Source organism: Coenobita brevimanus, chromosome 29, assembly GCF_032717465.1.
Source record: "Coenobita brevimanus isolate Jiangsu-jjx chromosome 29, ASM3271746v2, whole genome shotgun sequence".
NCBI classification, from domain to species: Eukaryota; Metazoa; Arthropoda; class Malacostraca; order Decapoda; family Coenobitidae; genus Coenobita; species Coenobita brevimanus.
The window spans coordinates 32,230,134-32,255,500 of record NC_136982.1 but is presented as its reverse complement, the minus strand read 5'-3'; the positions used below and the strand labels follow the sequence as shown (position 1 = coordinate 32,255,500).

At 42.1% G+C, this 25,367-nt stretch overlaps 1 protein-coding gene across 1 annotated transcript in view; it reads right to left on the bottom strand.

Moving 5' to 3' along the window:
• The window catches only part of Axud1 (AXIN1 up-regulated 1), a 245,617-nt gene that overhangs the window by 70,975 nt on the left and 149,275 nt on the right, over positions 1-25,367 (bottom strand). The gene's annotated exons all lie outside the window — the stretch shown is intronic.

The following is a 25,367-nucleotide window of genomic DNA, read 5'->3' as shown; positions in this document are numbered from 1 at the left end:
GGAAGCAAGTAGGCCTACTGTATATACAAGCATAATATTTTCAAGACATTTTTATAACAACAATGATCTGCTGAAGGAATGAGAGAATGACAAAGGAGATGATGACTACCAGTTACAAAATTATTTCGGCCTTTGATAAGTAAAACTGTACATACATCTTCATGTTAACCAATGTATTAAATGAAGAAACAGCAAAAACCTGCATAATAAGAAATTCAGAATGATACACTATACAGTATATCTACCTACCTATCTATCTATCTATCTATACACACACACACATATACAGTACCCTTGCATTCAGTACGGTATTTTTGTCAGACAAGTAATCCCTCTAATATCCGGACGCCCACTAACCGGACATCCCCACTAACCGGACATAATCATCCAGGGATCCAATATCCCCCCCCCCCCCAAAAAAAAAAAAAAAAAAAAATCCCGCCCGTAATTTGAACTTGGCGCGTGGGGTGCGGGACAGCTTTGTTGTGTCGCATCATTTCCCCAACGTCCGCTAGAGCGCCCCTGCATCCTCCCCACTTTCCGTCTGTCTCTTGTGAACAGTGTACTGCAGTTGCTTCAGGAATTCCTTCTTACTGTCAGAGTCTGAGAGGAGGCGGTTATTCATCGAGATGGCCATGGACTTGCTGTAAGCAGGCAGAATGTTTCATACTGTACTCTACTGTATTTTCCATACTAAACTTACCTCAAACACCTCATTTCACACTTACCTCAAACACCTCATTTCACATTTCTTATTGGTGTGAATATGCTGTGTCTTAGGTGCTATGCATGTGCAGTAGGGAGGTGTTTTTCTGAGTTAGGCTAGGTTAGGCTCCATAACTACCAGTCCAGGAGCCAGGGACTTGTAAGTACCCAGAATGTTTAATATTGTATGAACCTACCTCAAAAACCTCATTTTATGCTTCTTTTGCATTTATTTCAATCTTTTATGTCCCTTATTGGTGTGATTTGGGTCTTAAATAGGTGCTATGCATGTCCAGAGGGAGTTGTATAGGTGTTTTTCTGAGTTAGGGTTCATAAGTAAAGTCCAGAAGGCTGGGGCCCGATATCCGGATAGGACCACTATCCGGACATGTCTATGGCTCTATTATGTCGGATATTGGAGGGATTACTGTACTATCACACCGGACTAAATCCGTACTGGACAAACAACAGACCTTATGGGAAAAATGAATAATGTCAGACAAGCCCTGAAAAAGTCACCCCAAAATTCAACTTAACTACATTTTCACACAACTAAGATGTTACCAACCTTTAAGGTGAGTGGTGATGGGCTTGGGGGGAAAAGGGGAGGGGTTTCTGAGGCTGTAAAAGGTCCTACTGACCCCCTGCAGAAAGGCCCTCAGGATCTTGAGAAGGCCTCTCTGTCTCAACCTCCCTCATAAATCCCTCATAGTCACACAAAGACACATCGTCGTCTTTGTCATCAGGGGAAAGTGCAGTACCTGTACTACAATTTGACTGGCACACATCATAAGTCATGAGGAAGGCATAGTGGAATGGTGCGGCAGTACTAGGGAAACGTTCCTCGGAGTTGGCCATATTCCCGTGTAAGAGCATGTAATAGTACTGGACGCAGAACGTCAGTACTAGAGAAGAACTCCTTGGGTTTGGCCCACTTTGTGTGGCCGATCCGTACTAGCCCGACAAATCTGTACTACAGTAACAAATTATTTAATTTTTTTGCTGTAGGTGGGGGGCGCTCACCATCCACTCACTTGATGTAGTGCTGCTCTCGGGTGTCTGCCCTTTCCTCCATCCATCCTCTTCTGTCTTTCTTTCCTTCATTCTTTCCTCTTTCTTCTGCCTACGGGTGACTTTACACTCCCTCTTGTGTCTGTCTTTCATTCTTTCCTCTTCCTTCTGCCTGTGGGTGACTCTACACTGAATGACAAGCTAAATGGTTTCCTGTACACCAGGAAACCATTTACTATGCTGCGTGGTAACCATATAACCAAATTTTGGTGCCTGGAGGTTTAGTGAGTAATAATGGTGCTCCAATCGGATTGAGCCAGTGAAAGTCTATATCCAAGAGGTGGCTGGGGTTTGTTGCTCACGTAATGCCACTCAGGGATGAGTGAGGCTGGTCACTCTCATCTTAAATGCCATACATATATATATATATATATACATACATACAGTGGTTGCTCGAATTTCGATGGGCATGGGTACCTAAAAATCACCGCGAAATTTAAATCATCAAAATTTTAACTGAACTTCTTATGAGAAAAATTAGTTTGAGTCCAGGGCTTTCAAACCTAACTACATAAAATCATGATTTTTTGCCCACACCCCCTGTAAACATTATGAACTATAACTGTGGTTAAGTAACTGTAGTTCTGCATTGTGTTGCCATACTGTCAGCAAATGTATACTTGGTGTATTTCTGCCCTATCATGTAGTGCCATTTCTCCTTTGGCTGCAAAGATTTAGAGGTGCCAGGCTGCTCTTGTCCATTACCACTGCTACCCAAAGAACCACTCTTGCTTGCCATCTTGAAACAGGTAAGTTGCGACAAAAATACAAAGAAAATACAACTAAATTGCAGTGAAATGCATGTCCACATGCGGAAGGTACAGGCTGAAAGTGCAGCACTTGGCTGTAGAGGGCTGGCTGCTGGCAGGACAGTCGCAAGATGGCAGCCGACAACAGAACATCACCTTGCACATGGCTTGTTGTTGTTGGTGCCTACTCCCATCCGGGAGCTCTTGTCCTTAACCCCTACACCGCGGGCTTGTTTACCAATAACTTGCGTGTGCCGTGGGGTTATTTGGGCTCCGACAGACTCTCAAAAAATATTTGCCAAAAATCAGTTATTAGTCCTAGAATAATAAAATTACATATGCTTATGGCACATACCTTCAGCTTTCTCCTGGAATGATTGTTGAGCCTTCGTCGGTTACCGTAGGACTTGTGGAGACCTCTGAAGTAGGGTAACGAAGTCTCCACTTTACACTTCCCGACAACCCGGAATATGATTACCACAGCCAGATACAAACACTATAAACACTATTCTACAATTTTCAAGTAGTTTGGGATCCATACTAAAAAAAAAAACACTGTGAAAGCAATGGAAATTACGAGCGCGTCTGATCGTCGCACTGGCACTAGTTCGCTCATGGTAGTCTGTCATTTATTATTCATAAAACCCCTCACACTTTATATTTCTATTATTATATAACACTTATATATATCTACAGTCTTTATCCATAAGTTTCCTTCAGTAGTATTAGTTTATTGTCACTGTAGGGATTCAATTTCTTTCAGTAAAATACGTAGCATTCACTTTCTCGTCCTGTATACTGGCATTGAGAGTGAATGTCACTTTCATCTTCACTCTCATAACTCATAGCATTCAGACATGCTAGAGTGAAACTTTCACTTTCATTACTCCTAGGGTATATACTCGTATTCTTATAATACTACTCATTTACATTTCTATTTACGTTCTCTATTTTATTTACGTTATTTACATTTCTATTTTATTTACACTGTGTTGTGCACTGTCACTTGAAATAACTTATAAAACTATTTTCCATTGTTCACGTATATTTACATTCATTACTTTCACTTGCTGTTTACACATTATTTACACATTATTTACAATTCCACTTGCACTGTTTTACTCAATAGAAAGATCGTAGTCACTCTTTTATCAATTGTCAGCCCTTTACCTCTTTCCACACGAGGTTTAGTAGGGGGTAAAGGTCACAGAGCCATTTGCATGGGGGTGAAAAAAGGCCTTGAAGTCAGCAAGATGAAACATACGTCCTCTCACTTCGGAAGATGACAGTACACTGCTAACGCAGGGGCCAGGCCAGGCAGCCTAGAGGCCTGCTTTAGGGGTTATTCAGAGTTACCAATATTACTTCTTGAAACAGCTAAGTCTAGCACTGATATGATTGGCAGGAAATCTAGAGAATACATTATAAATTTGGTAGTTCCAGGTGAATGTAAATATCATTTAGGCTTCTCCCTTCCCTTCTTACATGTATATTTATTACGAAAATAGATTAGAGGCCTACTTAGGAGATATATAATCAGAGCTACCAATGTTAAATCTTGAAACAGCTTTGTGTAGCACTGATATGATTGGCAGGAAATCTAGACAATACATTATAAATTAGGTAGTTCCAGGTGAATGTAAATATCACTTAGGCTTCTCCCTTCTCTCCTTACATGTATATTTATTACGAAAATAGATTATACGGCATATTTCAAGGGGAAAAAAACAGCGAAAATTAGCTAACGAGTGCACGTGAGGTGTTGTCAGGTGATAATTAGCCAATTCCAGGTGCATGGCACTCTCACTTACCTGATTTCTTTCTTGTATATATTATTTGGTATAAGAATACGACATAGGGCTTATTTCAATGGATGAAATCAGTGAAAAATTCCAGGGAAGATTTACTTAGCGTAGCATGGCCGGGCAGGCGAGAGGATAGGGTAATGGAGGGGGGGTAGGGAGGGGAGTCAAGAACGGGGAGAAATGGCTAAATTGTCAACAATGGATGGGAGTACAGATGAGATTAGGAGTGCTGACTAGTGTTGGACATTGTCAGTACTGATAGATGATACAAGCCCCCACTTGAAAGCCCGGGTGAATTCAAAATAACACAGAATCACAAAAGCGACGCCCCGTGGTATGATCCCTTGCTCCCAAGCGTCACGAAAGTGACGCCCCGCGGTTAAGGGGTTAAACAACATAACTTTATTTTTTTTCTCAGTCTCTATTGTCCATTTCTATGTTGCTCCTTATATTCATAATTACTGTACTGTACTTCTCTTCGATTCAGTATTCTGCCTACTGTATTTGCTACCACCTGTAATTCATTTTGTTTTAGTATTTCTATTATTGATTCTTTTCTTTAATTTCTCTTGTTATATCTTCGAGTTACTAAAGTACTGATTAGTTAATAATACTGTAAGTATATTTATAGAATGACGGGGAATAGCCCAGGGTGCTAAGTGTCCTGACGGGAAATCGTCCATGTTTTGACGGGGAATTATCTGACGGCGAATTGACTTGATGGGGAATTGTCTCGGAACCTTATCATTGTGTGCTCCACATATTAATAAATGATATGATTTTCATTCTCTTCTTGACACGTCACATACGATGTTAGGTTAGGCTCATACTTTTTCTTATAATTTTCCTTCACTTCTAGCATTTTGGTTTGCATAAAAAATATTATCTTTGCTTGTTTTGGTTGGAGTCTGGCCCTGAGAGCATCGAAATGTGCGACTTTGCATCGAAATGTGAGGTAGACAGACCACTCCAAAATGCATCAAAATTTGATTCATCAAATTCTAAACTGTCGAAATTCGAGAAACCACTGTATATATATATATATATATAAACAGCATATATACAGGTAATTTGAGGTCACCTCTAATACATGCTCGAATGACGACCCAGCAGCCCAATTTTTGGCATGGAGACTCACATGACCTCCACTTCAGACACAGGCTATGTGAGGTTGACCTCCGAGGTCATTTGAGGTCACTGTTGGAGATAATTTAATGTCACTGGTAATGGTAAACAAGTACACACAAATACTGTGCGTTAGTCTGCGAAAGCTGAAACAGAAAGTTCCAGGACCTTTTATAATCCCACTTCAAAAGCATAACAGGAATATGGTCTTTTCTGAATAGAAAGAAAGTTTGAACTAGAACAAATAAGATTAGAGTGTTCACCTTTTTGGCTCAGCAATGCCAGGTACTCCTGCTAGTGTATACCATATACACTCAAACCTCGATTTAAGAGACTAAATGGGTAATCAACTTGTCCCTTACTTGGAAATGTCCCTTACTTGAAAATGTTCATTGTTTTACCACAAATAAAGACAATCTTATTATTAAATGCAATGACTGTTTCACTCTTCTTACCGTACTTATTTATATGATTATGAATATTATTTTACAGGTACCATATAAAGAAACATATTAACCCCTAATGCGCGGCCATGGACAGCCGACCCCCCCCGGGTGGTGGGGTTGTATCGTGGTTGAGTACCTGTAGGAAAATATTAGCCAAAAATCAGAGATTAACCCTAGAACATTATACTTGGTATGGCAGATAGTACTTACATTCAGCTTTCTCCAGGGACAGATGATGAGCCTTCGTGGACTACCCAAGGACTTGTGGCGACTTGCAAAGTTGGGTAACCGAATCTTCACTTTCACACCTCCAGCAACCCGGTTTCCCCTCTACCACAGCCTCATTCTGTCACAGTAAACTTTATACTACAACGTACAGGTAGTTTGGAATCCGTATTTGTACAATAAGCACTGAAAATAAGGCTAAAATCAACGAAGCGTACGGCTGACATGCAGCGCGGCGGCGGTCTTCCCGTCACTCAACAAACATTTCCATTTTCACAGCTAAAAACATGTATACTGTACTACATTATTTTCAATCATATTACTTTCCAAAAGATCACCGCGGCGCGCTTTTTATTCTGCCTTATGCCCATCACTTTATTCTCGTTCCTGTCGGCCGCTCGCACTGACTCGGAAGAGCTAGAACTTGCCATAATGTCACTTTGAAAGCCTGCGGTAAACTGACGCTAAACAGGGGCAAACCGTGCGAAAAAAAGCTAGTGTTACAACTGGGGAAACAAGCATTTCCTATTAGCATAAACTGCTTGTGAGAGGAGAGCGCAGATTTACAGTTCTGAGCAGTCAGAGCGCTGCCATGTATCACAGCCAGGCTGGCCAGGCCATGAGGGGGGAGGGGGGAAGCGATACTTGGCAACAACGGAGGTCAGTAGTACAAAGGTAAAGTATGCTAATTGTAGCTAAAGGGTGGTGGTACTGATAAGACAATACCAGCTGGAACATCCTTGCCCGCGTTTATTCAAAATTAACTCGAATCGCAAACGCGACGATCCGCCGTTATGTCCTTTTCAGCGAGCGTCGCAATCACGATGATCCGCGTTTAAGGGGTTAACGTGTATAACCTAGACATTACGTATCACTTTTGAATGGTCTTGTCCATTTGTCAGGCAGAATATAGAGTCCCTTAAATCTGAAATCTTTTAAATGGAGGTCCCTTAAATCGAGGTTTGAGTGTGTGTGTGTGTGTGTGTGTGTGTATATATATATATATATATATATATATATATATATATCTATCTATTGCCAGACGCCTCAATCCCGTTTGGGGTGGCCACAAACAAATCGCCTCCAAGTCGCCCTGTCCCCCGCCATTTCACTGCCCTGCTCCCAACTCACACCCCCCTCTCTCATATACCTCTCCACCCCATCCCTCCATCTCATCCTCGGCCTCCCCCTCCCTCTTCCCCCTTCCACCTCATTCACATACACTCTCTTCGTCAGTCTTTCACCCTCCATCCTCTCCACATGGCCAAACCACCTCAGTGTGCTCCTCATAACGCTTCCTATCACATCCACATCCACACCACAACGCTCCTTTATATCCTCATTCGTCAGCCTGTCTCTCCACGTGCCACAGGCTCCTCTTAAATAACTCATTTCCACTGCTCTCACTCTTGACTTGTGTCCTTCCAACAATGTCCAAGCTTCACTTCCATACGTTAGAGTTGGTATCACAATACTGTCATGCAGTAACTTTTTCACTTTCATGCTCACTTCCCTGTTTCTTATCACTGCTTTCAAGGAACCAGCAACCTTTCTTCCCTGCTGTACCCTTTCAAGCACTTCACCCTCCAAACCTCCATCCTTACTCATCACACTACCCAAATACTTAAACGTACTATACTCACATTTTCCAATTCCTCACCATCCAACCTCGCTGTACATTCACTAACTTCACCTCCCTCAAAGACCATCACTTTACTCTTCCCTACATTCACCTTTAGATTCCATTTCTTATACACTCTCCCAAACTCATCCACCAAGCCTTGCAGCTCCCCTTCGTCTTCACTCAACAACACAGTATCATCTGCAAACAACAGTACAGGGAGTTTCCAAACACTATCCTCTTTCACCAGGGCCACTCCAACATCCACTACCCTACCTTGTACCTCTTTTATTACCCCATCCATGTACAGATTGAACAACCATGGAGACATGACACATCCCTGTTTCAAACCAACTTTCAAAGAGAAAAATTCACTTAGTTCACCATCCACACGCACTGCAGCCTTCGCACCATCGTACATACTCTTCACAGCATTCAACAACTTCCCATCTACTCCATATATTCTTAACACTTTCCACAATCCTTGTCTATCCACCCTGTCATATGCTTTCTCCAAATCCATGAAAGCCGCATACAACATCTTTCCCTTCTCTAGAAACTTTTCCACTAAAGATCTAAGAATGAATATCTGATCTGCACAACCTCTTCCCTTCCTAAAGCCTCCCTGTTCTTCTCCAACTAATTTCTCTGTTCTTTCTCTAACTCTGTCTATAAGTATCCTACCATACACTTTTCCTATTATACTAAGAAGACAAATGCCCCTATGATTACCACACACTTCTTTTTCCCCTTTTCCTTTGTACAAGGGAATAATTATACCTGACTTCCAATCCTCCGGGACTCTACCATCCTCCCAGGCCAATCTGCACATCTTCCACATCCATTCTACTACTATCTCTCCTCCATGCTTCAGCATTTCACCACACACTCCATCAATTCCTGGGGCTTTCCCCGATTTAACTTTCTTCATTGCTTCCACAACTTCCATCCTACTGATTTCTTCCTGTCTTCTCATCTCCCTCCTTCTCCCAGCCATTCTCCAGCCACTTATACTCGCATTACTTCCATCCTCTACGTTCAACAATTCCTTCAAGTGTTCTCTCCATCTGCTCACTTTTTCTCCCTTCTCCACTAGTAATCTACCATTTTTATCTTTCACTCCCCTGCTAACTTCACTTCCACCCTGTCTTACTCTTTTCACTTCTCTCCAGAACATTTTCTTACAGTCCCTCCACTTTACACTCAAATTCCTTCCAAATTCCTCATCCACTCTCTTCTTACTCTCTCTTACTAATCTTTTCACATCTCTCTTTCTTTCCACATATAACTCTCTCTTCCGCCTCTCAGCTTCTTCCACGCCCCTATTTCTCATCCATTCATTGTATGCTTTCTTCTTTTGTGCCACAGCCTGTTTCACCTCTTCAGTCCACCACGCTGTTCCTTGCACCCCCCTCCGTCTTCTCTTCCTTCCACACACCACATCACATGCTGCACATATTTCTTCTGTAAATATCTTACACACACCTTCCATGTCTCCCATCTGCTCCAATTCATATTTGCCCAATCGTTCCTCCACTTCTCTCTTATACTCTGCCCCTTTCTCATCCTCTTGTAACCTCTCCACTCTCCTTGCAACTACTCCTTCCTCTCGTCTTTCCCTTCTTCTATTCCTCCATCTTACTTGCATCCTAATTCTGGCCACCACCAAGTAGTGGTCAGAAAGTCCACTCCCCCAACCTCTATGCACTCTTGCATCCTTTACACATCTTCGCATCCTTTCATCCACACACACATAATCAATCATTGCCTTCCTTTCATTCAGTTCACCACCCACCCTTCTCATCACTCGCCATGTATACCTGTGGATCATTTTATGCCTGAAGAGGGTATTGGCTATCACCAACCCCCTCCCAGCACAAATGTCCACTAACGCACTCCCATTCTCATCTATCTCAGCAGGCACACCCCACTCACCAACTATTCCATCCACCTTCACATTACCAACTTTACCATTCATATCACCAATCAAAAACACTCTCCCATTCCTTCCAAACTTTTCCATGCACACTTCCACATTTGTCCAGAACTCTTCTCTCACTCTTCTAGCACGATCTTGCGTTGGCGCATACACACACACAATCGCCCACATTTGTATTCCAACTTTCAACTTTACCCACACAATTCTTGACCCAACTGATCCATACTGTCTTATGGTCTTCTTCCATCTTTTACTCACAACTATACATACTCCTTCCTTTGCCCTCTCATTCTCATCTACTCCTGCACATATACCCCATCCATACTCCCATTCTCTCACGCTTTCTCCTCTCCATTTTGTTTCAGTTATTCCACATACATCCACTTTCGCACCCTCAAGCACCTGGACAATCTCTCTCTCTTTCACCTCATCATTCGCTCCTCTTACATTCCATGTACTCATTACCAAGTCCTTTGTCCGGTCCTGGGTCGTCATCGTATATATATATATATATATATATATATATATATACCGGTACACACATACATACATACATACATACACACACACAAACACACACACACACATATATATATATATATATATATATACAGTATATATATATATATATATATATATATATATATATATATATACAGTACATAGGTGGTGGGGGTGGCGGCCATCATCCACTGGTGAGGTAGTGCTACCAGCTTCTTCCTTCCCCTTCATCACTGTTTTTCTGTGTCTGCTCTCATCTCTTCCTACGGTATTTATTCCATATTTCTTGTCACTTTTTATTACTCATCTTTCCTTGCAGGTGGCTTTACACTGAGTGACAAGCCTAATGGCTTCCTGTAAGCCAGGAAACCATTTACAACGCTGGGAAGTAGTCATACAACCAAATACGCATTCCCTATGTGTTAACAAGTGGGTTTGCGAAATGTTAGTGCCCCTCCCCGTAAAACAACAAACATATCTCAAAGTCAAGCTGCTGCCCCTTACAGGATTATGGGGTCTGGCTATAGATAGATAGATAGAAATGTAAATAGCTATGGTTTAAAGGAACTGAAGTGAAATATACTCATTTGTCATGGAATGCTGGCAGTAATGTTATAAAAACACCAACTGCAAAAGTATACAGTAATCAATACAGATAGCCTATGGCTGACCCACCATCAATAAATAATTCGCCTAGTCCACTTTAACTAAAAATCACAAGCTCTTGAAAGATTTGTGCCTCAGGCATCACCAACTACATATTTCACTGAAAATTGGGAACAAAAAAGATATCCACTTCATCCCCTCCACCTTGAAGAGAGATAGGTACCTTTTAAGTATACACTATTCTCCCCTTAGATCAACTCTTGCACTTCCTTGACCAAAATCTGCCACGTTAAAATTCGCCAAGTTTAAGTCCTATATGGTGGAAATAAGTTCAAAACTATCATAGAGTTCCCAGAAGGAAGCAAGGCATCAGAAATGATGATGATAACAACTGGTACTATAATCTGGGATTTTAAAGCCGTTGATAACTTCTTAAATTAGGCTACTGTGAACTCAACTGGCACCTGGTGGTTTAGTGGGTAATTATTTTGCTCCAATCGGATTGAGCTGCTGAAGGTTTATATCCAAGGGATGGTTGGGGTTTATTGCTCATGTAATGCCACTCAGTGATGAGTGAGGTTGGTCACTCTCATCTTAAATGTCAGGACCAACTGCCTAGCCCCGGGCTCCTACGCTCCTCATGGGGTAATGTAGGATTGGATGATGGATGGATGGATGGATGGATGAACTCAACTAATAACACCAATTTCAGTTAATCAAAATCCATCACCTATATGTCAATGCACTTGGCAGTTCTTAAGAAACTACAGAGCTGCTTCCCAGAAGGAAGCAAGGCATCAGAAATGATGATGATAACAACTGGTACTATAATCTGGGATTTTAAAGCCGTTGATAACTTCTTAAATTAGGCTACTGTGAACTCAACTAATAACACCAATTTCAGTTAATCAAAATCCATCACCTATATGTCAATGCACTTGGCAGTTCTTAAGAAACTACAGAGCTGCTTGGTGAAACACTGAATAAACTTGATATTTTCTCAGCAATTTTTTTTTTTTTTTTCCTACATATCATCACAGTCAATGCTGAAAATACAATCACATTACAGAGCTGTATACAATTATCAAACAACTGAGACTGCTAGAATGTGACTAAAATAAACTTGTAATGATGCCATGCACAACGTACTCTCTTTTATAGCTAAATTAATAATACAACCACCTCCCACAACACCACACTGCAAGGTGGCCTAAGTATTCATCCTGTAAATGTCCAGTAAATTGAGGATAATATCTCTACGTCCAGAATATTGTACCTAGTAGAATAATATGCAACATATCCATAAGCTTCTGAGAGAGAGAGAGAGAGAGAGAATGTGTGTGGGTGTGTGGGTGTGTATTCTGGTGCAGGGTCATTCCATGCAAATGTCAACCTTTAGTGTCAATCTCAAAATTGACCCAAAAAATAAATTATATATAGTTTTAAAACTTAAACACTGAATTTTATGAATTGGGACAGAAAACGTTTCTAAACTGTCTACTGAGAGCAAGGCACTAATAAATGTCTTACCATGTCACTGAAGAAAAATTAATGCTGAAATTAGTGATTTTCTTATCATCATTGACTTGAGTATGTGTACAGCATTTGTCTGGAATGCTGTCACAGGCTCTTACTGAAATAGCATCTATCTGAGCTGTAATTGTCAATACAATTGTTTACATATACTTTGCAGTCTTTACTGAAATAGCATCTATCTGAGCTGTAATTGTCAGAAACATAGTGGTCTAAGCGCCAAGATGGCCGGTTTGGAGTTAAGTATACCACTGTGTTCCCCCAGCCTCCCTGCACCTGGGGAAGCACAAAGCATTCATATTTGGCGGTCGCAATATGGTCGAAACTCCCATTATGTTAGGGGGTACACCTCACCCAAATCTGCTTGCCTCTGGCTATTTTGGGCAAACTGGAAAACACAGTAGTACAAACACCTAGGGTTGAGTAAGCCAATGGCACACTGTTTTCTATGATGCGTGGGCAAACCCAAAACATTAGGCAGCCAATCAGCATGCCCCTTCCTCCCCCACTGCCAAGATGGCCGTCAGTCTTCCCCTACCACCCACATGGCTTGCTGTATTAGATTAACCTACATTTTTTTCTGTGATTTTCTCGTGCCTTATTAAATGTTTGTGATCATGGCTGATATCAGTAAAGTGGCAGATGACCCAGGACCATCGAGGGATCGTAAACGAGTGAGGAATCCGCCTGACTGGAAGGCAAACAAGGGCAAAACCTGTACCTAATAAAACAGTCTGCCAGTAGCTGTGACTATCAATGTAGACATGTAAAATGATCATGAGATGATTAACAGCAAAACAAAGTAGTTTGGAGTTTTGTTTTTTGTTTCAGGGGTGTTTAAGCCTTGTTTTATGCTATCCAGTTCTTGAACAACACAATCTCTCAGGGAGAAAAATGCGGTCTTCATTTCCACGTTCAGAATGCATTCAAATTCCATTCTTCTTCCCCAAATATCCTTCAAGCAGACATCCTAACGATCATTTTAAGACCAACCACAGCTCTCTAGCTTAAATTCTGCCCGAGCTATCGCATTCTGAAAGTTGGAAAACTTTGATCGCATTTTTTATTTTTTTTTTTTTTTTTTTTGGCGCATTGACCACTATGTTTCTGATAGCCTCATATATTTTGCGGTAAGACTGTAGAATGACCTTGAAGTGGAAGTGTAGTACTTTGGGAGTACAGTAATGTGTGGGACATTTTTAAAACATTTTTCCCACACACAGCTTACAGGTACAATTTGAAGAAAACTAACTTTATAAATAGGCTTCCTAGTACCTTACTATACAGGCAGCATTAGCCAGAGTCTCTTGTGCCCCACCCCCTACTAATGCCCTGCCCTCTTCCAGCTCTACTCGTTGCTGATTGGCTGAGATAATTATTCTTCTTATTGATAGGATAATGAGCCTTACCACGAAACAGTATTGTATTATTTACTTTTACTGTACTTTGAATTCATTTCTGTATGACAAAGTAAGCACTAAAATTTGCTAACTGAATCAAAATCAATTTGAAATGAACCAATCCGCCTCCTCCGGCAACTGCAGCTGAGTTTTGGCGCCAAGAAAGTTCAGAGCTTGGCAATAACACATCACAACTGTACCGCAATTACTATTACACATATGAAGTCATCTGTCATGTCTGGTAAGTTACCAAAATATCATAACCATATTGTAATTTTCCTTATTTATTTCCTTCATTAATTTCCTTAAAATTAAAGAGCACCTGACATATTTACCCGACGCTGGCACAGCAAGACCAGCTTCCCTCATCTCCCTCCCAGAACTCCTACTCGGGCTGATGGGTGAGTGGGCGAGGCCAAGAGGGCGGGGCACAAGAGACTCTGGCTAACACAACTGGTATAATGCAGCCCTGTGATATCTTGTAAGAGACTCTGGTAAGCCATATGCTCCTGGTAAGCCATATGCTCCATTACACATGTTACATGCATAGCATGAGGAATGTTACAGCTTTAAACAAGAAATCACTGCAGTTACACTGAATTCAGGGAGAGATGGGTGGGTACAGTGGGAGGCATGGGTGGGTTGATGTGGATGGCAATGTTGGGTGAGCAGGGTGGGTGACATTCGAGGGTGGGTGACTGTGGTTGGTGGGCAAGGTGAGTTGCCGGAATGTGTGGGTCGTCAGGGTGGCTGAGAAAACTGGGTGGCCGGGGTACTCTGCGGGGTGGTTGGGTTAATGGGTTGGGTGGATTCAGGGTGGGTTAGTGAGTGGGTCGATGAGCTGGGTGGCATTGTTGGACAAGTTTGGTGGGTGGCATTTGTGGGGGGCAGAGTGAATGGCCGAGATCGGTGTGCTTGGTAGGTCGCACAGGTGGCTGGGAAGGGTGGAGTGTTGGATGGGTTGAGTGGGCAGGTGGATGAGTGAATGGGTGGGTAAGTGGCTCCCCACATGACAAGGCAGGAGTGGGACTTTCAGGGCTAGTGGCTAGCCATATAACTTGTCACTGTTATTTAGAATTTAGTAAGCTAAATCATTTAGAAGATGAATAAATACAGTATCTGAAATAAAATCCTACTATTGAAATCTGCTAAAACCTCAATTACTTCTCACTTAACTGAAGGTGGAAGTACCCTTTCTTTATCTTTTTTTGAGTCCCAGAGGACTGGAAGTCAGGTATAATTATTCCCTTGTACAAAGGGAAAGGGGTAAAAGAAGTGTGTGGTTATCATAGGGGCATTTGTCTTCTTGGCGTAACAGGAAAAGTATATGGTAGGATACTTACTGACAGAGGTAGGGAAATTACAGAGGAGTTAGTTGGAGAAGAACAGGGAGGCATTAGGAAGCTAAGTGGTTGTGTAGATCAGATATTCATCCTTAGATCTTTAGTGGAAAAGTTTCTAGAGAAGGGAAAGACGTTGTATGTGGCCTTCATGGATTTGGAGAAAGCCTATGACAGGCTGGATAGACAAGGATTGTGGAAAGTATTAAGAATATGTGGAGTAGTTGGGAAGTTGTTGACTGCTGCAAAGAGTATGTATGAGGGTGCTAAGGCTGCAGAGCATGTGGATAGTGAACTGAGTGAATTTTTCTATTTGAAGGTAGGGTTGAAACTGGGATGTGTCATGTCTCCATGGTTGTTCAATCTGTACAATGATGGGGTTATAAAAGAGATACAAGGTACGGCAGTTGATGTTGGAGTGGCCCTAGTGAGAGTGGGCAGTGTTTGGAAACTCCCTGTACTGTTGTTTGCAGATGATACTGTGTTATTAAGTGAAGATGAAGGGGAGCTGCAAGGCTTGGTGGATGAATTTGGGAGAGTGTGTAAGAAACGGAATCTAAAGGTGAATGTAGGGAAGAGTCAAGTTATAGTGTTTGAGAGAAGTGAAGTCAGTGAATGTACAGTGAGGTTGGATGATGAGGAAATGGAAAATGTGAGTATGTTTAAGTACTTGGGTAGTGTGATGAGTAAGGATGGAAGTTTGGAGAGTGAAGTGCATGAAAGCGTACAAGGAAGAAAGGTTGCTGGTTCCTTGAGAGCAGTAATAAGAAATAGGGAAGTGAGCATGGAAGTGAAAAAGTTACTACATGACAGCATTGTAATACCAACTCTAATGTACGGAAGTGAAGCTTGGACGTTGTTGGAAGGACACAAGTCAAGAGTGATAGCAGTGGAAATGAGTTATCTGAAAGGAGCCTGTGGAGTCACATGGAGAGACAGGCTGACAAATGAGGAAAAGAAGGAGCATTATGGAATGGATGTGAATGTGATAGGAAGCATTAGGAGAAACACACTGAGGTGGTCTGGCCATGTGGAGAGGATGGAGAGTGAGAGACCGACAAGGAGAGTGTATGTGAGTGAGGTGAAGGGGAAGAGAGGGAGGGGGAGGCCAAGGATGAGATGGAGGGATGGAGTGGAGAGGTATATGAGAGAGAGGGGTGTGAATTGGGAGCAGGGAAGTGAAATGGCAGGGGATAGGGTGATGTGGAGGCGATTTGTTTGTGACCACCCCGTATGGGATTAAGGCGTCTGGCAATAGATAGATAGATAGAGTTTTATGCCATGTCCCAGTTTTTCGATAAGGGTTAAGGTGTTGCCCCTGGGTAGAGGGCTTTGGTCTTGGAGTATGTAGCACTTTATGACCGGATGCCCTTCCTGATGTCTACCAATGACCCTTGGATGGACTCGAACCTCCAACCTTTCAGTCAGAATGCTCTAACCCACTTAAGCCATGGCTGCTACGAACAGCTAGGTGACAGTAGAGCGCTACCTCTCCCAGGACGGCAGCTTACCGAGCACAGCGCGAACTCACGGCTCTTGGGTCTCAGGTTAGGCGCTCTACCACTAAGCCACCACGTCACAAGTTATAATACACCAAACAGTAAAATAAATTATATTACATGTGGTAAGATGTGAAGGAGAGCAAAGCTTCAGATCTCCAATCCATCTGCCTAACAAAGCAGTGGTTTTGTCGGGTGGAATTGGGCGGGTGGACACGTGTGATTAACCTGTCCTACTGGTGGCAGACTACCCTGTCCCTTTATTAGTATTTATGACTGGACTGGTTCATTATACAGCCAAAAAGTTGTATAAACATTATGAACTGCAGTTACTAAGTCGGGGCCTGATGAGGGCATGATCAAAGTTAATTACCTTAGAAAGACGGGCATCAACAAAATGGGTCATACTTAGTTTCATTACCCTGACAACAAAGACAGAGATGAGATAGTAGAGGACATGGTTGTGCAGGCTTTGCCAACCCCTCACATATCAAGAATGGTACATACATTCAAAGGGTTATCTTTTCCCTCCTCGATCAACTATAGTCGCAGCGCACGACTCTGAGTGCATCCGATTTTGTATCATATTATGCACGTCATATTTTTATGCACGGATATACACGAATATTATTATACACAAACATATTACACACAAATCACTTGCGTCTCATGTTATACACGAAATGGGATGCACTTTTGAATGGTAAGTTGCCAGGGTACGATAATGACAACCTCAGAGTCGTGCGCTGCGACTATAGTCTGTGTTGATGTCACTTGAATATGTTGATGTCATTTAAGACTTGTCTTCTGGTTAGTTCATTCATTCATTCAACATCTAATCCAGTGTTGCCCCATGAGAAGTGTAGAAGCCCTGGGCTAGGCAAGTTGGTCCTGACATTTAAGATGAGAGTGACCAGCCTCACACATCCCCGGGTGGCATTAGCTGACCAATAAACCCCAACCACCCCTTGGATATAAACCTGCACTGACCCAAGCCAACTGGAGTGCCTTAATTGCCTACTAAACCACCACGACCATAATTTTGTTATATGGTTACCACCCAATGTAGTAAATAGTTTCCTGATGTACAGGAAACCATTTGGATTGTCACTCAGTGTAGAGTTGCCTGTAGACAGAAGGAAGAAGAATGAAGGAAAGAAAGACAGAAGAGGATAGATGGAAAGACAGGCAGAAGAGAGGAAAGGGCGGGCACATGAGAGCAGCTTTACATCGAGTGAGTGGATGGTAAGCACCCCCAGTATCCACTTTCTGGTTATGGTAGTTTATTATGTAATATTTATTGTGTAAATTTCACATCAGTACCAATACATATTTTGTTTATGTTTGTGATGTTGGCAAGATTGTAACCGTAATAAGAGTTAACTGTATAATCATCCATCTATCTATCTAATCTATTCCCAGATGCCATAATCCCATATGGGGTGGCCATTTGACTTTGAGTTATTTGTTTTATTGGGAGGGGCACTAACCCTCCACCAACCCACTTGCTGACACACAGGGAGCACGTATGGTTTGGTTATATGGTTACCACCCAGCATTGTAAATGGTTTCTTGGCTTACAGGAAACCATTTGGCTTGTCACTCAATGTAAAGTCACCTGTAATGGAAAGAAAAGCAATAAGAAGTGACAGAAAAGATGAGAGAAATAGGATATTCATACTTCAATAAAAATCACACAAGTAACATTTCCCACCTTTAAGGTAACATGTGACAGCCACATTTTCCTTAACAGCACAACAGTTATTACGAATTATCAAATTTGCTGGGTATGGTTATGATCCTTGTCTATTGACATATTATTGATAAGAAGCATCCCTTGACTGAACCAGTAAAATCACAGACTTATTGAAATTACTTATCCAAAGTACAAGACAGGGTAGCATCTCAGCAACGTTCCTCAAGCAAACTTTTGAAAATCTATATAAAACATTAAAACTTATAAACAATCTAACCGTGGTATTAAGTGATGTGAAGTGTTGGTAATATAGCTTGCAAAAGCCATTTGTTCATACTGCATACTTTTGCGGATATAACTGGGAGTGGGCTACTTCAATAACTTGTCTCCAAATGTAATATTCCTCACGATGGACTGACCCTACTGTATAGCCACTTACAATGGTGCAAATTTTTAAACTGTACTAATGCCTTGTGGTGGATGGGGGTGCCCATCATCCACTCACTCAATGTAGAGTGATGCCATATAAGCTCTACACTGATTGACAAGCCAAATGGTATCCTGTACCCAGGAAAACATTTACTACGCTGGATGGCAATCATGTAACCGGGGTTTCTGGCGGGACTAAGTGTTCCCCAGATTCCTCCATCCAAAATCACATAATAATGGCAGTCATTTCACAAAGCCTTGGAGGGCCCAATACCAGCCCAATCAAATGGGCAGACTAGCGTGGCCATGTGGAATGTGAGAGTTGTGAATGAGGAAAGCAAGAAGGTGGAAGTGGTGAATGTGTTCAAGAGTACGAGATATGCTGTGATGGCACTGTGTGAAACAAAGATGAAAGGATGCAAAGTGGAGGAGTGGGAGAGTGTGAAATGTGAAAGATCGGGAATGAATGGGTGAGGAAGACGCAAGGAAGTAGTTGCGTTGTTGATGAATGAGCTGCAGCAGAGTGGAATGGGAGACTATAAATGTGTCAGCTTGAGGTGTATGTAAGTCAAGTTCAAGTCTGAGAAGGTGAAAGTGGCAATGATTTTAGCATATGCACTGTGTGAGGACAGGAGGGAGAGAACGACAGACTTTGAGATGAGCTGGATGAAGTAGTGGAAGAAATGCCCAGGAGCTACAAGGTGATCATAAGGGGGGTTATGAATGGACGAGTAGGCACTGGTCCTGAGGATGACATACCAGTAATGGGTTGTAATGGAGTACCAAGAGAAATTGATAATGGGAAGCAACAAAAGTGTGTCAGGAGAGGAGGTTGTGCATTTGTAACCTGTATTTCAAACACAAAGATGCACATAAATATACATAGCATAGGGGAAACGGGGATTCTGTTGAAAGAACCATGATTGATAACGTGCTCGTAGAGAGGTCGACGATGGGAATGGTTGCTGATACGATTGCCATGAGAGGACGATGTGGAGGTCTGTCAGATCATAAGATTGTGGTATGCAAGATCAAGCCGAGAGGAGTGTAATGGATCAGGAGAGAGAGGAACAGTCAGGGAGAATGACTGATCGTTGAGAAGCTGAGGATAAGAGAAATGGCAGATGATTACAGGACCAAAGCAGAGGAGGAGTTAGAATCAGTGAACTGGAATGAAATGGATTTGGACAGCCTGTGGAATGCATATAGGGATTGCTTAGTTAGGAATGCTAAAGTGGTGTGTGGTGTGGCAAGAGTAACAACAAAGAAGAAAGGTACGGTATGGTGAGATGAAGAGGTTAAGAGAGCGGTGGAGGAAAAGAAGAAGTGGCTGAAGTGGTTACAGGATAGGGGTTCAGTTGAAATAAGAACTGAGTATACTGAGAGCAAGAAGCACGTTAAGAGACTAGTGAAGAGGAAAAAGGAGGGGGTAAATGTTGATCTGGGAAGAAAAATGAATGCAAACAACTCTGAAAATAGGAAGTTATTCTAGAAAGAGGTGTGAAAATGCAGCAGTGAAAGCGGAAAGAAATGTGATGGTGTGAAGGATGCAGGTGGTAGATTACTAACCCATGGAGATGAAGTAAGGACCAGATGGAAAGAATATTCTGAAAACCTGATGAATAGGAATAGAGAGTGCAGAGTGGCTGTAAACATGACTGGTTTTGGGGGTGTGTGCTGAGAAGCAAAGCAATGCAATGCCAGGAGACGTGACACTCGCACAGATGGAGAAAGCCGTGAAGCGGCTGAAAAATGGGAAAGCAGCTGGGGTTGATGAGGTGTATTCAGAGATGCATAAGTGTAGTGGAAAGAGTGGAAAGAAGTGCTTGTTGGAGATATGTAAGTTGGCATGGATGATTGAAACTGTGTCTGCAGAATGGAAAATGGCTGAGATTGTACCCCTGTACAAAAATAAAGGTGAGCGAAGTGAGTGCAAGAATTATCGTGGCATAAGTTTATTGAGTGTGGCAGGGATGGTATATGGAAGATTTATTATAAAGTAAGAGAGTATCGGAAGTCCTAGTGAGTGATGAACAGAGTGGCTTTAGGTGTGGCAAAGGATGTATGGATCAAGTATTTGCTGTGAGACAGATAGCAGAGAAATCTTGTGAGAAGGCCCATAAGGTGTTTATGGCATTCATGGATCTGGAAAAAGCATACAACAAAGTAGACAGAGAGGGATTGTGGGAAGTTTTGTGCATGTGCAGTGTAGATGGTAAGCTGCTAGGTGCTGTCAAGAGTTTTTATGATGGCAGCGAAGCATGTGTAAGGGTTAATGGGCATCTAAGTGAATGGTTCATGATCGGTGTGGACGTGCGACAAGGTTGTGTAATGTCCCCATGGTTGTTCAATATATATATGGATGGGGTGATGAGAGAAGTAAAAACACGAGTAATGGAGAGAGGGATGGCGTTGGTAATGAATGGTGATGGATGGAATATCTCAAATTTGTTGTATGTTGATGATGAAGTACTGTTTGGAAATACTGGATAAGAACTTGGTAGACTAGTGCTGAGTTTTGCTGATGTCTGTGAGTGTCGTGCCTTGAGAGTAAATGTAGAAAAGGGTGAAGTGATGGTTACTGAGAGAGAAGGTGACTCCCAGTGTGATGTTACAGTGAATGGAGAGAGAATGGAATTGGTGAGAGAGTTCAAATACCTGGGTACAGTGACAGACAAGAGAGGAAAATGTGCAAAAGAAGTTGAAAGTAGAGTGACACAAGGAAGAAAAGTAGCTGGTGCAATGAAGGCCTTGATATGAAACACAGGCTTGAGTGTTGCAGCTGCATGAGGCTTACATGAAGGAGTGTTAGTGCCAACTTTAACATATGGATGTGAGACTATGGTGTGGCATGAAAATGAAAAGAGTAAGAGCAATGGAGATGGGACTGCTGAGGAATGTATGTGGAGTACAGAGGGTTGATAGGACGCGAAATAATGTGATTTGTGAAAGGTGTGGAGTGAGGAAGTCGGTGGACACCAGAATCAAAGAGAGTGTAATGAGATGGTATGGTCATGTGGACAAAATGGATAATAATAGAGTGGTGAAAAAGGTATACCTGAGTGAATTTGAAGGAGGGAGGAGGTGAGGTAGACCAAGAAGAAGGTGGAGAGATAAGGTGGATGAGTGTGTGAGGAAGAGAGGTTTGGAAGTCAGTGAGGCTAGGGAACTGACAAGAGATCATGTTGGCTGGATGAATGTTGTGAGGAGAAGTGTATGATCAGGGATTTTGGCACACCTTTTTAACAAGGCAGCATCCGGATTGACTCAATTGGATACATATATGCGAAACTGCCGAACGTGGTGAATGTTTTTGGAGTATTGGATGGAGCCAGGATTCCGGGGGGCTTGAATGGTGAGTGAGTGGAAGAGTGACCGATTGGATTGGGGAAATTTGGGCTGTCTGAACATTGCTACTCCTCACCCTGCCCTAGGGTGGGAAAGGAGGTCCAGAAGATGATGATGACTAATGCCTTAATTTAACATGCAATTATCCAGTACTCATTGGTAACAACATGCAGAAACCAAACTACCTAATACTGAATTTCACCAACTGTGGGTTACAAAAAAGAAAAAATGAGAATATTAGCTATTACATTCCACATACCACAGCAATACGGAATACTGACTGAAAGCTGTGTGAAGAAATGATATTACAGTATGTTTTTATACATTTGGACATTTGGGGAGTTCACAATTCCATCCTGTCACTGTTACACTTCAAATGCCATCCCCGTATGTATGTAATTATATATAGCTATAGGTACCGGTACCTATGTGGTAATTATTCACCCAAACCCACTGTGTGCCCTGCTTACACGCTACAGCTTTCCAAAAAGGTTAAGGTACTGATAAACAATGCTGATCAGAGTCTATGTACAGTACTGTTGTGGCTCAACAATTCAGTCTTGAAGAATAATCCACGAAAACAATCCAAAATAGTAAGAAATTCAAAAAGAATGGGAGCCATTGCCTCTTCTGACACTGAAAGGGTTCTCCCTCTGTGCTAAGGGATCTTTGTATATGGCATAGGTTAGGTGTAATGCTGTATGGTAGTAAGACATGGGCAGTTCATGATGAGGATATTCATAGACTCATATGTAAGGAAATGACAATGAATAGGTGGATGTGCAATGCATCCCTGAATGTGAGGCCTTGGGAGGCTAGATTTACGATGGACGAGTTGAGAGGAAGGATGGGCCTGGAGTGTATTGGTGTTGTGATGAGGAGGGGTAGACTGAGCTGGTTTGGGCATGTGAAGTACATGGGGGATGACAACTGGGTGCAGAAGGTAAGAAGTATGAACGTTGGAGGTAGGGTTGTGAGAGGCAGACTGAAAAAGAGCTGGAACGAGGTCATAGTGACCTCAGGCATAAGGAACTAAATAGGGAGGCTGCCAGAGTTTAAGCAGCAAAGACAGCCACCATTAGGTGACCAAGGCCGACGCATGCAAGCATGTTGGAGCCTTTATAAATGAAAACAAATGGAATGCCAATACGGTACATGTAGAGTAAAATAAAGAAGCAGTGTGCAGTACGGTACCATAGCACAATACAGTAACAGAATGACAGCTGGCACTGTTGTGATGAACAAGTCCTGCACTATATAATGTATACCGGTACCATATGCTATTTCACTACTGGGAAGATACCAGTACAGTACTGTACTTAACTTGTAAGAGTAGAGAATATGTATCAAAGGATGACCATTTTATACGAGGCAAGACACGACTGTGCTACCAGAAACTGATTGAAATACTTGTGATTAATCCACCACCATTTCAAGATAACAAGGGTAAAATAAAAAAGCAGTGTGCAGTACCATAGCACAATACAATAACAACAGAATGACAGCTGGCACTGTTGTGATGAACAAGTCCTGCACTATATAGTGTATACCATATGCTATCTCACTACCGTGAAGATACCAGTACAGTACTGTAATTAACTTGTAAGAGTAGAGAATATGTATCAAAGGATGACCATTTTATAAGAGGCAAGACACAACTGTGCTACCAGAAACTGATTGAAATGCTTGTGATTAATCCACCGCCATTTAAAGATAACAAGGGTTGATTCCAGATATTGAAGAAAAGAAAAAAAATAACAGCCTAAATCTGTTAGCGTCAATGTTGAGCTATCAAGTGCGAACATTCAATCCTGGTCACACAAGTCCTGCAGAAACTGATGACAATGAAAAACCACATAGCTAATTTACCACTGGGTGTTCATTAGTCAAGAAATCAACCTAAAAAGTAATCCATTTGGGGTAGCCAGAGAATGAATGCCACATTCAATGTTTACCTGTACCAAAGAGAAGCACACTAGAGTTTTCCAGCCTGTTAAGTTGCAGTTATGCTTAGTTACCAGTAATGCACCAGGCACAAGCAATACAGTATCAAGCTCTCTTACAGCTCAGCACATCCCCAATTTTATGAGAATATGGATAGGCTATGTCTGCTTAAAGTGACATGGATATACAACCCACATGCATGAGCGATAAAAACTGGCTCAATATACTGTAATAAAAAATAAACAAATATATAAAAATAAAAACTAACGCTCCATAGCTCCATCAGCAGCAGAGTTTTTATTCTGACAATATCTGATTGATGAACAATACAGTACTCCATGATACAAAGTTATGGAATAGAATGGAACAGAATAAAGAGTTGCAGGAGAGAGAGAGAGAGAGACAAATAGTGTGTGTGTGTGTGTGTGTGTGTGTGTGTGTGTGTGTGTGTGTGTGTGTGTGAGAGAGAGAGAGAGAGAGAGAGAGAGAGAGAGAGAGAGAAATAATGTGTGTGTGTGTGTGTGTGTGAGAGAGAGAGAGAGAGAGAGAAATAATGTGTGTGTGTGTGTGTGTGTGTGTGTGTGTGTGTGTGTGTGTGTGTGTGTGAGAGAGAGAGAGAGAGAGAGAGAGAAATAATGTGTGTGTGTGTGTGTGTGTGTGTGTGTGTGTGTGAGAGAGAGAGAGAGAGAGAGATAATGTGTGTGTGTGTGTGTGTGTGTGTGTGTGTGTGTGTGTGTGTGTGTGTGTGTGTGTGTGTGTGTGTTATTGCTTATGTAATGCCACGCATGGATGGGTAAGGCTGGTCACTCTCATCTTAAATGTGAGAACCAACTTGCCTACGCTCCTCAAGGGGTGACATATGATTGGATGATGGATGGATAAATATATATATATATATATATATATATATATATATATTCTGGTAGGTGGGGGCACTCACCATCCACTCGCTCAATGTAGTGCTACTCTCGGGTGTCTGCCCAGTCCTCTCCTCCATCCTTCTTTCCTTCCATCTTCTGTCTTTCTTGCCTTCATTCTTTACTCGTTTTTCTGCCTGTGGGTGACTTTACACTGCCTCTTCAGTCTTTCATTCCTTCATTCTTTCCTCTTCCTTCTGCCCGTGGGTGACTCTACACTGAGTGACAAGCCAAATGGTTTCCTGTACACCAGGAAACCATTTACTATGCTGGGTGGTACCCATATAACCAAATTTTGGTGCCTGGTGGTTTAGTGGGTAATTATTGTGCTCCAATCGGATTGAGCCGGTGATGGTTTATATCCAAGGGATGGTTGGGGTTTATTGCTCACAAAATGCCACTCGGGGATGAGTGAGGTTGGTCACTCTCATCTTAAATGTCAGGACCAACTGCCTAGCCCCGGGCTCC